Source organism: Aotus nancymaae, unplaced genomic scaffold (assembly GCF_030222135.1).
Source record: "Aotus nancymaae isolate 86718 unplaced genomic scaffold, 86718_ANA_hifiasm-v0.15.2.pri h1tg000079l, whole genome shotgun sequence".
NCBI lineage: Eukaryota > Metazoa > Chordata > Mammalia > Primates > Aotidae > Aotus > Aotus nancymaae.
In genome coordinates, this window is record NW_026988494.1 from 11251477 (window position 1) to 11265182 (window position 13706).

At 38.6% G+C, this 13706-nt stretch overlaps 1 non-coding gene across 3 annotated transcripts in view; it reads left to right on the top strand.

Annotated features, from left to right (window-relative positions):
• The window catches only part of LOC105726351 (tRNA methyltransferase 9B (putative)), a 196547-nt gene that overhangs the window by 82933 nt on the left and 99908 nt on the right, over nt 1-13706 (top strand). For all 3 annotated transcript variants that reach the window (XR_010339638.1, XR_010339637.1, XR_010339639.1), the window contains one exon: nt 8303-8401. This is a non-coding gene — a transcript (tRNA methyltransferase 9B (putative)). The remainder of the gene's footprint in view (nt 1-8302; nt 8402-13706) is intronic.

Below are 13706 nucleotides of genomic sequence, written 5' to 3' on the forward strand. Positions count from 1 at the left end.
CTTCAAGACGTGTTTGACCGACCTGCTTAGAGGAAGCCTGCGACTCTCCCTGGAGGCCAAAGGTATTTCATGTCTCCTCCTTGTACCTTTTGGCTAAGTTACTCCTCTCACTACACATTAGGTAATCAGGGCCCTTGTATTCAGATGCAGCACAGGACCCATGGACTTTTTATCCTCTGTAGTTTGCTTAAGTATAAGAAGTGTGCTGTTGTCTACTGAATTCTGTTCTCTCCACAAAAAAATTCATATTGAAATTCTGACCTCTAGCACCTTAGAATGTGACTGTACGTGGAGAGAAGAGCTTTGAAGAGGTCATTAAGGTTAAATGAGGTCCTATGGATGGGTCTTAATCCAATCCAATCTGATTGATGTCTTTATAAATAGAGGATATTAGGACATTCAGAGAGACACCAGGGGCACATGTGCATATCGGGACCACCATGTGAAGAGGCAGCAAGGAACAGTCATTTGCAAGCAAAGGAGAGAGGCCTCAGAAGAACTCAGCCTTGCAAGTACCCTGATATTGGACTTCTAACCTCCAGAACCAGGAGAAAATCAATGTCTGTTGTTGAATCTACCTGGTCTGGGGCACTTTGCTATGGCAGCCCTGGCAAACTAATACATGCACCTTACTCTCAGGAAACCCTGTTGCATTTTAGTACTGATAGTTTCATTTGAAGGAAATTTAAAGAGTACACACAGTAGAATTTAAAATTTGGGTTTCTCTAAAAAGTAATCAGTGTGATAAGAAACAGCAGTCTCACAATGAAATAACTGTCACAACATTTTAAATTATAAGCAGTGCACAAGAGGTTCACAATGCAGTGGCTGTGAGAATCCAGATACACTGAAACACATTCTGTGTCATCTGATTCTACCTCAAGACCATTTTGGTTGATGATATCAATGAAATTTGTGGCATATAACCTTTTCTTGCATATAAAGTCCTAAACTGTGGGTCACAATCTATGGGGTCCAGAAATGCCCACCATCTTTGGGGACTTATTCTCAACATGCCACAGTACAAATCAACCCATTTGGGTCTTTGAGAGGATAAATATTTAACAAGTATATTTCTGTTTCCTTCCATGGTTTCTAACTTGCCCTGAACTGCCTAGGCCTTGTCGTGAGTCTATAGTTTTCTTTGACTCACAAACGGTTTTACAACAGGGGCATTTGCAAACTGGTAATTTTCAGTTAAAGAAAAAATATATACAGTCATATTCTATCATACCTTTAAATAGCATGATAGTTTTCATACATGTAATTAATACTCCTTAACTCCTTCCATTTCTGTCACTATGTAATAACATAAAAACAATTTGGGAGTCACATTCACCCACTAGTGGTAAAACTTCCCATTCCCTTCGTGGTCTGCCTTTATAGTCATCCTCATCCGTTCTCTAAAAACACAACATCTCTCAGTTAAATCTATGCATAAAATCTTAAGAACTCATATTGAAGCTGAGCTTGAGGATATAATAATGTTGCATCAAAAGATAGATTCATTTCCTCAAAGTGAAGTTCAGGCAGCATCACCTAGGAATAAGTTAGATAGTTAACACATGTACTTCACCCTCCAATTTTTTTCTCATTGTTTCTCTTAACTTTAGCAGACTAAAAAAGTCACTGTAACTCTTCTGAAATGAGAGCTAGGGACCAATCTTTATTATGTGTACCGATAACATAGCCTGCTATTTCTAACCATTTGAAAAATTTTAAGGCATATATTCCTACCCCTAAACAAAGTTGTGTGAGACCAGGACCTATTTTACTTGAATTTCATCCATGAAATGTTGAATGGCTACACTTCTGGTCCCCAGGATGTGGAGAAAGGAACTCATTTGGCTGGGCGTGGTGGCTCATGCTTGTAATCCCAGCACTTTGGGAGGCTGAGATGAGCAGATCGCAAAGTCAGCAGATCAAGACCATTCTGGCTAACACAGTGAAACCCTGTCTCTACTAAAAATACAAAAAATTAGCTGGGCATGGTGGTGCACGCCTGTAGTCCTAGCTACTCGGGAGACTGAGGCAAGAGAATCGCTTGAACCCAGGAGGCAGAGGTTGCAGTGAACCAAGATCATGCCACTGCACTCTGGCCTGGGCAACAGAGCGAGACTCCATCTCAACAAAAACAATAACAACAACAAAAGAAATCATTCTGTCGATTTATAAACAAGAATTCAGTATCACCCATAAAGTCTGCAGCCCTGTGAATGATCTAAATCCTTCCCAGCTCTTTAGCATACTGAGAAGTTCCCAATTCATGGACAGCTACACCTATAACAGGTTGTCTATATTTTAGTATATTCCCATTTTTAAAGGTCCTAGATGGCGAGTTTTGGGAAATACTGGGCCTTCAAAACCCTAGTGGGTCTTGAAGATCTCCAGCTTGTCGGACAGATGAACCATTAGTTTCCATGGAGGATATGAGAGAGATCACCCCTGGCTCAGAAGAATGGAGCTGGTATTCCTTGAATTAGCTATTCATTCACATATTCAGAACCATTTAGCTGTTTTGAATCAAGCTACAAGATGTTTGGTAGATGTATTTTAAACCATTCTCTTCTGGATATAATTCACCAGACCTTAACAGCTGCAATTTCTTCTATTTGGTGAACATTTTATTTAGCTTTCTCTTTTACGGATGAAAGTGCTAAATTTAAGCAGTGCTTGCTTTTAGCATGAAGAAAGGTGTAGTAGTTGTATGAGTCTGTTTTCACACTGCTGATAAAGGCATACCCAAGACTGGGCAATTTATAAAGAAAAAGAGGTTTAATGGACTCACAGTTCCACGTGGCTGGGGAGGCCTCACAATCATGGTGGAAGGTGAAAGCCATGTCTTACATGCCAAGCAAGAGAGAGAATGAGAGCCAAGTGAAAAAGGAAACCTTTTTCTAAAACCATCAGATCTCATAAGACTTATGCATTACCATGAGAACAATATGGGGAAATTGCCCCCATGATTCAATTAGCTCCTATCAGATTCCTCCCACAACACTTGGGAAGTATAGAAGCTAAAATTCAAGATGAGATTTGGGTGTGGACACAGTCAAACTATATGAGTAGTGTATTTAATAATTGATTATTGAATGTTTCTCCCATCAGTTGCTGTCTCTGTTAGTTGCCATATTCTCTCATAAGGCCAATCTCAACTTCTGAGCTAACCAATAGGGCATAGATAGTGTTTACTAAACTTCAGTAACCATAATTTCTTGAATTAGCGAGTGCTTTTGACCACTTTCAGAAGCTTCTCTGAAGCTCAAATTGTTTGATTATCTCATCTATGTGGAAATAGACTACATTCACACTTCAGTATCGTTAAAGAGAATACTGGTCCCAATTTGGGCTAGTACCACCTAGGTGAGCTGTAACATGCAAATAATCTTTACTCTTGGTATAAATCCATCTTGGGTGCCCCATGATGGGCTGTTGTAAGTGTGCAGATGGTTAGTTTTATATCCTGATAAAGATTTCTCCTCATCTCTGATATACTGCATTTTGGTTGTCTCAAATTTATCTGATGCAATTAAAATGTTAGTTGAAAGTGCTATTTTACAGATGCACAGATCCTCCACTCCTATCCATCTCTCAGCACAGGTCAGAATTTTCACCTCTTTTGTGAAGGAAATATTTTACCTCATGTTTTATAGGGTTATAAATGTTCTGAACATAAATCCTCACACAACCCCTGTGGTTTCCGAGGAAATCACAAACTTATAGAACAGTATTGCTCTGCTTGATCTTGAACAGTAAAATGTTTTATAGGAAAAATGTAGCTAACTAGGGAAAGTAAGCATTTCTGCTGTAAAAGACATGGTTTTATGGTCACAGAGGGATGCATTTTGGAGAGGGTGGTGGCCCTTTCCCACCCAAAGTTGGCATCTGCTTCTCAAAGAGAAGGGGATGAGATTATAACCAGAGCAGACAGGAGTACTCACTTTGAGCAACTGTCTAGAGCTTTCAGAGTCAGCCATATAAACAGTCAAAATCTGATGCAGAAGGAGCAAAAAACCCACAATGTAAAAGAATGAGTAATACTTTTTAATATTTTGGGTGTCTGTGATTTAGGGCCAGTCTTAGTTTACAAACTAAAGTGAGAAGACATGCAGGCTGGGAAACCATGGCACAGAAGATTAAGCACTTTACTCTGGTCAAGAAACTAGTAAGTGCAGAAGCAATAATTATATCATCTCCTTCCTTCTTCACACTGCACACTTGAGCAACTGAACTGCCACAACCACCTTGACCTTCAGAAGTAGAGGAGTCTGCTTCTCTCAAGACTGCATGCATTCAGAGCCAAAGAAAATACAAAACTGTCCAACACTACAAAAAGGAAGAAGAAATAACAAAAACCATTCATTTCGGCCAGCTGCAGTGGCGCATACCTGTAATCCCAGCACTTTGGGAGGCCAAGGCAGGTGGATCATGAGGTCAGGAGATCAAGACCATTCTGGCTAACATGGTGAAACCTTGTCTCTACTAAAAATACACACACACAAAAAAAAAATTAGCCGGGCAGGGTGGCCTGTACCTATAGTCCCAGCTACTTGGGAGGCTGAGGGAGGAGAATCACTTGAAGCTGGGAGGCGGAGGTTGCAGTGAGCTGAGATCACTCCACTGCATTCCAGCCTGGGCGACAGAGCAAGACTCAGTCTCAAAAAAAAAATTAATTTCTACCTTTTGACTGTACCATCTCATCATTTTCATCAACTTAATAAATGTCAAAACAAGTTTGATTATCTTCAAATTCTTAGTCAAACTGGAGAAACATTTGGACTAGTCCCCCTCCTCGGAATAGAATTATGGACTCTCACTATTTTCTCTGTTATCATCTCTACCAACAGTGTAAGCTTTTCTAGACACATGTGCATGATTCACAGAAGGTACATTTTTATTGTGGTAAAATATACATTAACATGAAATTTACCAATATAAATCATTTTGAAGTGCACAATTCATTGGTATTAAGGACATTCACATTAGGCAACCATTATCGCCACCCACCTCCAGAACTTTTTCATGATCCCAACAGAAACTGTACTCATTAAATAATAACTCCTGATTAATCTCTTCCCCCAGTCCCTGGTAACTCCTATTTTCTGTCTCTGTGAATGAATCTATTCTAGGTACCTCATATAGGTGCAATCATACATTATTTATCCTTTTGTGCACTGCTTATTTCACGTAATACAGCACAATGTCTTCAGTACTCACCTCTCTTGTAGTATGTGTAGCACTGCACAAAGTTTCCAAGGCCTCCACATTCTCACCAACTTTGTTTTCCATTTTTCAATAATAGCCTTCCTGATGAGTGTGAAAAGAAGGTATTTATTTTTTAAGTATTTATTTATTTATTTTTTGAGATGGAGTTTCACTCTTGTCACCCAAGCTGAAGTGCAGTGGTGTGATCTTGGCTCACTGCAACCTCTGCTTCCAGGTTCCAGCGATTCTCCTGCCTCAGCCTCCTAAGTAGCCAGGGTCACAGTCAAGTACCAGCACAACCAGTTAATTTTTTGTATTTAGTAGAGACGGGGCTTCATCATGTTAGTCAGGCTGATCTCGAACTCCTGACCTTGGGTGATCCACCTGCCTCGGCCTCCCAAAGTTCTGGGATTACAGATGTTTGCCACCACACCTGGCCAGAAGAAGATATTTTTAAACCCATCTTTTAACCCATTTTTGAGGTGGCTCCGGTGCCGAGAATGTGTTAATAGCTTAATACATTTTTTGGAGAGCCAAGCAAACATGCCTTGATGAGAAGTTTTGGAATCTCTATCTCTTCATTAAACCAGAAGACCCACCCATAAACTATATTTTGACAGAGGTTCTGGAATAAAGCCATGCTAGAGGCAAAGGGTGAGAGGAGGAATCTGCTGGAAAGTCTCACATGAAGTTAGGACTCAGAGCTGTGTGCAGGGAGCACTCCCTTTGGTAAAACTTTGCAAGGTCAGGTCCTGGCCCTTCTGGAAAATGTACACCACACTCAACACACTCACGTTTTCATTTCAAAGGTATTGAAATGAAAGGTATTGATATCTACCTTCTTGAAATTTAAAGTTTTAATATTAAAAATAGAGACTGTGTTAGTCAAAATCTTCTAGAGAAATAGAATATATATGTATGCCTGTTTGTGTTTGTGTGAAATAGAAATAAAGGGATTGATTGATTGATTTTAGGGAATTATCTCAGATGATTATAGAGGCTGGCAAGTCCAAAATCTGTGTGGCAAACTAGTAGGCTGGAAATTCAACAAGAGTTGAAGTTGAAGACCTGAATCCAAAATCTGCAGGCTGGACACCCAGGCAGGGTTTCTATATTGAAGTCTTGAGGCAGAGTTTCTTCCTCTTTGAGACACTTCAGTCTTTTCTCCTAAGACCTGATTGAATGAGGCCCACCTACATTATGAAGGGTAATCTACTTTGCTGAAAGTCTACTGATTTAAATATTAATTTTATTCTAAAATTACCTTCACAGCTATATCCAGTTTAGTGTTTGACCAAACATCTGGGTACCGTAAGCTAGTCAATTTTACATGTTACATTGACCATGATAGAAGCTTCTACAATAGGATATTTTACCCTAAGCTTTACACTAAAAATGTGAGCACAGTGGCTCACATCTGTTATCCTAGCACTTTGAGAGCCAAAGCAGAGGATTACTTGAGTTGAGTTCAAGGCCAGAATGGGCAACATAATCAGACCTCATCTCTTAAAACAAAAACAAACAAACAAAAAAAGTTAAGACTTACACCAAGGACTCGGCACTGAAGACTAAGGATTTTACACTAGTGTGAGACTTTATATAAAGAGTGTGTTTCTGTTTGTTTGTTTGTTTTTATTGGGGTTTTGAGATGTTACTTTTGTTCTCAATTACTGAAACTTTCAGGTATAAGTTTGGGTTTTACAAATATTAGAAATTACTATGGGATGGGTTTTAACAAAATCATTTATAAATGAGTCATTTAAAAATCATTTTAAAACTTTTCTGTGAGGATTCCTGATAGTTTTGTTATTATTCTTCAAATAAAAAAAAAGCATTTACTGTAGTGGACTTCACACCATGCAGTATTTGCATTGTGGATTGTTCCAGTTTGATCAAAGGGTATGGGGATTGGATAGGCTCGGGGAAACTGAGGTTGAAGACTAGGGGCAGGTTGGGAGTTGAGTGGGAGGGCAAGAGTTTGGATTGGTTTGAAATGGGAGGTTTAACTGATAGAATTGGGGATTGTTTGGCCTATAGGATTAGAGGGATAAACTTATTTGACAGCTATCATGAGTCCATACTGCTTGTGGAGGAGAGAATCTGTAAATCCTTCCACAAAAAGCACCTAGCAATACTGGCTAAAATATAATATATTTTTTATTATCTAATGTAGACCCAGTTCAGAAATGAACCTGGAACTAAAAACACAGTGAGAAGCTTCGAGCAGTGGTGCTCTGACTTCCAGAGGATGCATTGTTAGTCTCAGCAATCTAAAAGTCTGCTGATCTTCAGTTACCTGGGGCATCTCTGTTAATATCAAAAAGGAGAGGGCAGATGAATGAAGTCTGAGTCTTTCTCAGATGGGAAGTGGAACGAAGGGGCCTACATAAAGTCAGGACTTTCAAAGGACCGCTCCCTATTAAGAGTAAGGACTAGAAACAAATCCACTCCAACAGAAAGAAACAACAAGGAAACAGATATATCTTGTTAATTCTGCCATTAGGCCAGGACCGGAGATCCCAAAGCGATGTGTTCTCTATTATTTGACAATGAATTTCCTTCTCTTTGCTTCTTATGCAGAAAACAAAAATTTAGATACAATATTTATCTGATATTAGTGCTCCACATTCATCCAATATGTATCTCTCATTACGACCAGAACGACTTCCTCATAGCCAGTTAAGCAGACTGCTCTTCCTAGATATAAACTCTCTGAGTTTAGAGGACAAGAGTTTGCTCAGCGTGCTAGTCCCAATTTCAGCATCTTTGTGTCTGAGCATCTTATCCTCTGGCGGCTTTGAGTAGTCAGCTCACCACTTATTAGAAATACATATTCTACTGAAGTGATTTATACACATTATCCTTTCTAATTTTTCAATAACTTTGCAAGGTAGGTATTATCAGCTCATTTTAAAGACATTAATACTTAGATTCAAAGGACACATTGCTCAAAGCTAGAAAGCAGTGGAATTGGATTTGAATTCAGGTTTATCAAACTTTTAAGCACATGGTTTTTCTACTATGAGCTATTACCTTTTACATATTCTTTGCAGAATATAAAATCCAGCTCAAACCTTCTCATCTCTTTCAACTATAGGTGTGCTGGAGCCAGCTTGTGGCAGCAAATTATGAGCATCTTTCCCAACTCCACATTCAGTGACTTCACATTGGTAACTTGGAATGAGGCATTGTACAGGTAAGTATGTACACCAGAAAATTTGGCAAATGCTACAAATCAGTGCTTTTCAGAGAGCTGGTTGTTAAACATTTACCAGCACACCACTTGCTCACTGCCTTTAAACTATATTAATCACTCATCTCAGTTCTTGGTTTGTGCATATTAGAATTAATTATATGATCTTCTAAATTTTATATCAATTGATCTTTTCCACTCAGACAATATAGCATAGGAGTTAGCAAATACTTTAATCTCTTAGATCCAAGACGCTATAAAACAGAATTGGGTTTTAAAAGGCTCTAGGAATTGGAGGCAATAAAGGTGCCAAATCCACCAGCAGGGGGAGCCCAATTTCCGAACATAGGCATTTTGCCGTCTCTGGAATACAGCAGAGATCAAAATGAAAAATATAGGATAACATTTGTCAGAAACCCACACATTAGAAATAAATATAAACACATACTATACTTTAATAAAGTCATACTGGTAAACCAAATCTTACCTGATTCTGCATTGACCATGATACTAGAAATAAGGAAACACCCTGTTTTTAAAAAAAGTCTAGTAGACAAAAATCTCAGAAATCACCACTAAAGAACTTATACACATAACCAAACATCCCGTTCCCCCAAATATATTAAAATAAAATAAAAATAAATAAAAACTAAATAAATAAATCAGGATGTGTTCCATTGGGGCAAATAAGAAAAAAAAATCTAGTAGAAACATAAAATGAAGAACTCAGAACTTTGAAAGATCATGCCACTGTTTCTAAAAAGAAAAAACTACTATGCATTTTGTATTATTGAGGCCTTTTAAAAATATATAAGCTATGCAATTTTCATAAAGCTGATTCAACATTCAGGATTCTTAAAATTCCCCCAAATAATATATAAATGAAATGGAATTGTAATCTAAAAATCAACTGGAATTTTTAAAAACTTAACAAGATTACTCTAAATTTTATCTGAAAGAGTAAAGGAGCAGGAAGGCATTTAAAACACTGAAAAATAAGAGTAACTTCTACAAGAGGAAACTTGAACTTTCATATTTTGCATCACATTGCATACCATAATAATTAACACAATATGACATGTGCTAAAATATAAAATCAAATAAATTGAATAGATTATAGATTATTGAATATAAGATCAAATAAATTGAATAGGTTATACAGACCCATGAGTATTTAGAATTTGATTAACACGACATATCAAATTGGTGAAATAATTGTGAATTAGTAAATGGCGCTCGGATAATTACTTGTGGAGAAAAAGCTACATACTTCTCACCATGCTCTAAAATTAAGTCCAGATGGGCTGAAGATTTAAATGCAATATTGATATTTATATATGTGAAATATATTAAATGCAATATATTTATATGTGTGTGTGTGTGTGCAGTCTTCAGTTTTATGTTTTATGCATAGAAATATACATTTATTTACAAAAACAAATACACATTTCATGCAAAGGGTTTATATGTGATCAGCTTCATTTGCATAATTAACCCACCCCTATACATCCACCATCCTGTTTCAACGTGGACAATCCTGTTTCATCGACCCACACTCCCTTGAATTATTTTTATTATTTTGATTCAAATATGAGATTTCAAATCATTTCATTCATAAATGTTCCAGTATATACATACAAAGGATAAGGGCAATATTATCAGTGCATCTTAAATGTTCATTGCAATTGCCTAATGTCATTAAACATCCAGGCAGCATTTCAGTTTCCCCAATTATATTATAAAGGTTTTATTACTACATATTTGAAGCAAACTCCATTAAGTTCAAGGATATAGTCTCTTTGGCTTGCTCTTAGTTGTGTGTTCATGCTTATACAAATCACAGCAACCCATGGGCACCACATACTGTGATTGGCCACACTTGGGTCATATACCCACTCCCATCATCATCAGATGGAGCAAATGTTTGTTACAGGAGAAATGGAGTGCTGGGTAAACACAAGCAATAGCCAACATAACCAACACATCCAACCCTACATCATCACATTGTGTTGCATTTTCCTTTTTTTTTTTTTTTTTTTTCTGAGACAGCTCTGTTGCCCAGGCTGGAGTACAGTGGTGCGATCGCGGCTCACTGTCACCTCTGTCTCCTGGGTTCAAGTGATTCTCCTGCCTCAGCCTACCGAGTAGCTGGGACTACAGGCACGTGCCACCATGCCCAGCTAATTTTGTATTTTTAGTAGAGATGGGGTTTCATCGTGTTCGCCAGGATGGTCTCGATCTCCTGACCTTATGATCTGTCCACCTCGGCCTCCCAAAGTATTGGGATTACAGGCATGAGCCACCATACCCGGCCAGTATTGCATTTTCTAATGAACTTCCTCAGCCTGCCACTGCAACATAGAGTTAAGCATCTTATGTTGTCTCAAACTGACTGATTGCTAGAAATCAGCCACCCTCAAAGATTCTCCCATCTCTTTAGGAGTGCTTTCAGGAGCTCTTCTCCTGTGTGTTCCAGAAAGAGTTTTTCTGGTTCTCACTCTTCAGCCTCCTAATCTTGACCCCTTGCTATGGCCTCTGGTGTGGTACCTACATCTTATACCTATGAGGGGACCACACTATATGTAGCTCTGAGAGCAGTCCTCATGGGTAACGACCCTTACCCTCCCACTGCCCTTGGAAAGAGACATTGCTCTTTGATACCGACAGGGCCCTCCTACTGCTAGGAGAAGTAGTTACTCTTTTAGTCTTGGGTCTCCTGCTTGCTAGCTGCTGTGTCTGCGTTTCCACAAAGACTGCATCATGGTCAACCTACCAGATGTCCTTAGTTAATCCCTACTGGTCCCTCCTGTGCTGCCATCATGAATCGAGTTTTCTCCAAATAGGTCTTCTCTCATTGTAATCTCTGTTTCGATCTGTGAGAGCTATTAAAATATACCCCGGCTGACAGAATAAATGAACTCCCTGTGTCTAAAGTGAGGCACACCAGAAATGAAATCAAGTGACTATTGTAGAGAGGGATTGGTCACAAACCCCTGTATTCCTAACTGTCATAAGGTCTTGTTTCCTGTAATTGAGCAGAAACTAGCCCTTGCCCACAAAACATCTCTATGCCCTATAGTTCACCTTTTGATTGTGAAGAGCCCAATTCTACCTCATTTTAATGTTAAAACTTCACCCTAAGATGAACAGAGAATGCATGCTACTTACATGCTTGCCCACTGCGCATGCATTTAGAGTTTCCCTCATGAATATTCATAGATTTCCCCCAAACCCGGTAAATATGCATGTAAGGCAGACCCTGGAAAACACAAATACCAGCTTTCCCTTTCCCCTCTTTGGAACCTGTGTTTTCAGCTTCCCTGGAGGCTACGTTCTTTGATCTACTGATCTGGTCTCAAAGTTTTCTTCTTTCCTTTCTCCACAGATCTCATGGTCCTTTGTTAACAAAGTGGTCTTCTTAGTTAACCTCAAGTGTTTCTATTTCTTCTTGTTTGCTTTCAGCAGTCTCTACTGCATGCAGCCTCAACTCCAGATTGACTTTATTTATGAAATGCTTCTTTGAATATTAATTGATATAACAATTCACTCATTAAATATTAAATGTTTCCTGAAAATATGGAAACACTAGCAGGTATAAAACACTGAGTTATTTCATATGGAGTGAAAAAGAAGCTCGACAGCAAATTTCAGCTTTCATTTTAAGAATGAAGTGTAAATCAGGATCTGAACAGAACTAACACCAGCCCAAAAGTCTACCTTGATTTTGGTCCAGCTGCCTCTGTTAGCTGGTTAATAAAAGTCTGTAAATTTCTCTTAAAGTATACGTTTCTAACACATTTATCTCTAGATGAATCTTGTGAAATTTGTAATATTCTGAATATTTGTTTCAATTTAACAGTATTTGGAAGAGTTCATGACCTCTGATTCTCCACAAAGGGATTCTGCATCCTGCATCTTAGTTATTTGATACAATTGTTCAGCCTAGCTTTGTAGGGAAGAGAAAAATGTGTCTCTTGGGCCTGATAACAGATGGTAGTCCACATGAGAAGGCAGATTCATTATTTCATGGGTGAAAAATTCACCAAGAAAATTCTTTTATCTTATGAAAGGCTCACTGAGAGCATGCATTTGGAAGGTGTTATAAATACTTTATGTTATTTTGTTTTCACTGTCAGTTCATTCTGAATGCAGCACTGGGCTCTGGAGTTAGACACTGGCTTAAAGTCCCAGCACCACTTAAAACTGCATGTGCATAAGAGCTCCTTAACATACCAACTTAATATATGAAATAGGGATCCTGATATAAGGGCTGATTGTTCTATGAACTGAGTTTGGTCATGCCAATTGCATAGCACATAGAATCTGGAAGGTGCTCAACAACACTAATTCCCTTCCTATGATCTCCAGGGAGTAATTAAATCAGCACTTCCTAAAGTGTGCTCACTACCAGTTTTGGTGAATCTAATAGTTATTGCAAATAAATGTTTCTGTGATTCAATATATTTGTGCAAAACTGGCTTATACAAAAATAAATAGATCATAGACTTCACTTGTGTTTTTGGTACCTACACAGTGGGTGGGCTTAGTCACTTGGTGGATACCAACCCCTTGACCACAACCAAAGAGCCTTTTCAAAGGGATTGTATTACTTGTAACAAGCATGGAGAACATGTTGGGGTAGTTTCTAAAGCACTGTCTTCTAGAGCTAGGGTCTGGGTCAGGTTTTATAGGCATAGGGTAATAAGGCATGATTTGATTGGATTTTGCAGCAAGCAATTCAGGAAGGCATGATCTGACTGGATCTTGCCATGGAGTGATGCCAGAGCTCAATCTGATTGGATCCTGAATCCGGCCATACCCTGTTCATCCACTTCTTACTTCAGTCCCCTTTATTCAGAGCACTTAGGTTCCCCAGTGGGTGCAAGCTTGGCTCTTCTGGGCATGCTCAGAAGCTTGTGTGGCCTGAGGGTCCCTGGCAACTGAAAACAACTCTCAACTTTGTTACATAAAAGCTGAACAAGATTGGCTTGGAGCAGTTACATTTTCCTTTTCCTTTTTTAACTGCAGGGCATCTAGGAAACTTTTATGCTGATTTCTAAAGTGGCAGGCAATTACAAAGTCTTATTTAAATATAGAGTCCTTTCTTCATGTAAAAGTAGCAATCTGCAGGGCACATTTAGGGAAATACTGGGTTATACTCCATGGGAGCAATAAATCGTTTAACCATGGCTGCCTTTCTTGTATCCATACCCCAGAGTCTTGTGGTAGGACTGGTTCTCATATTTATTAAAGAGTTATAAATGAGTTTTTAAAGAAATGTTAATATATTTGAAGGAAAAAGACAATA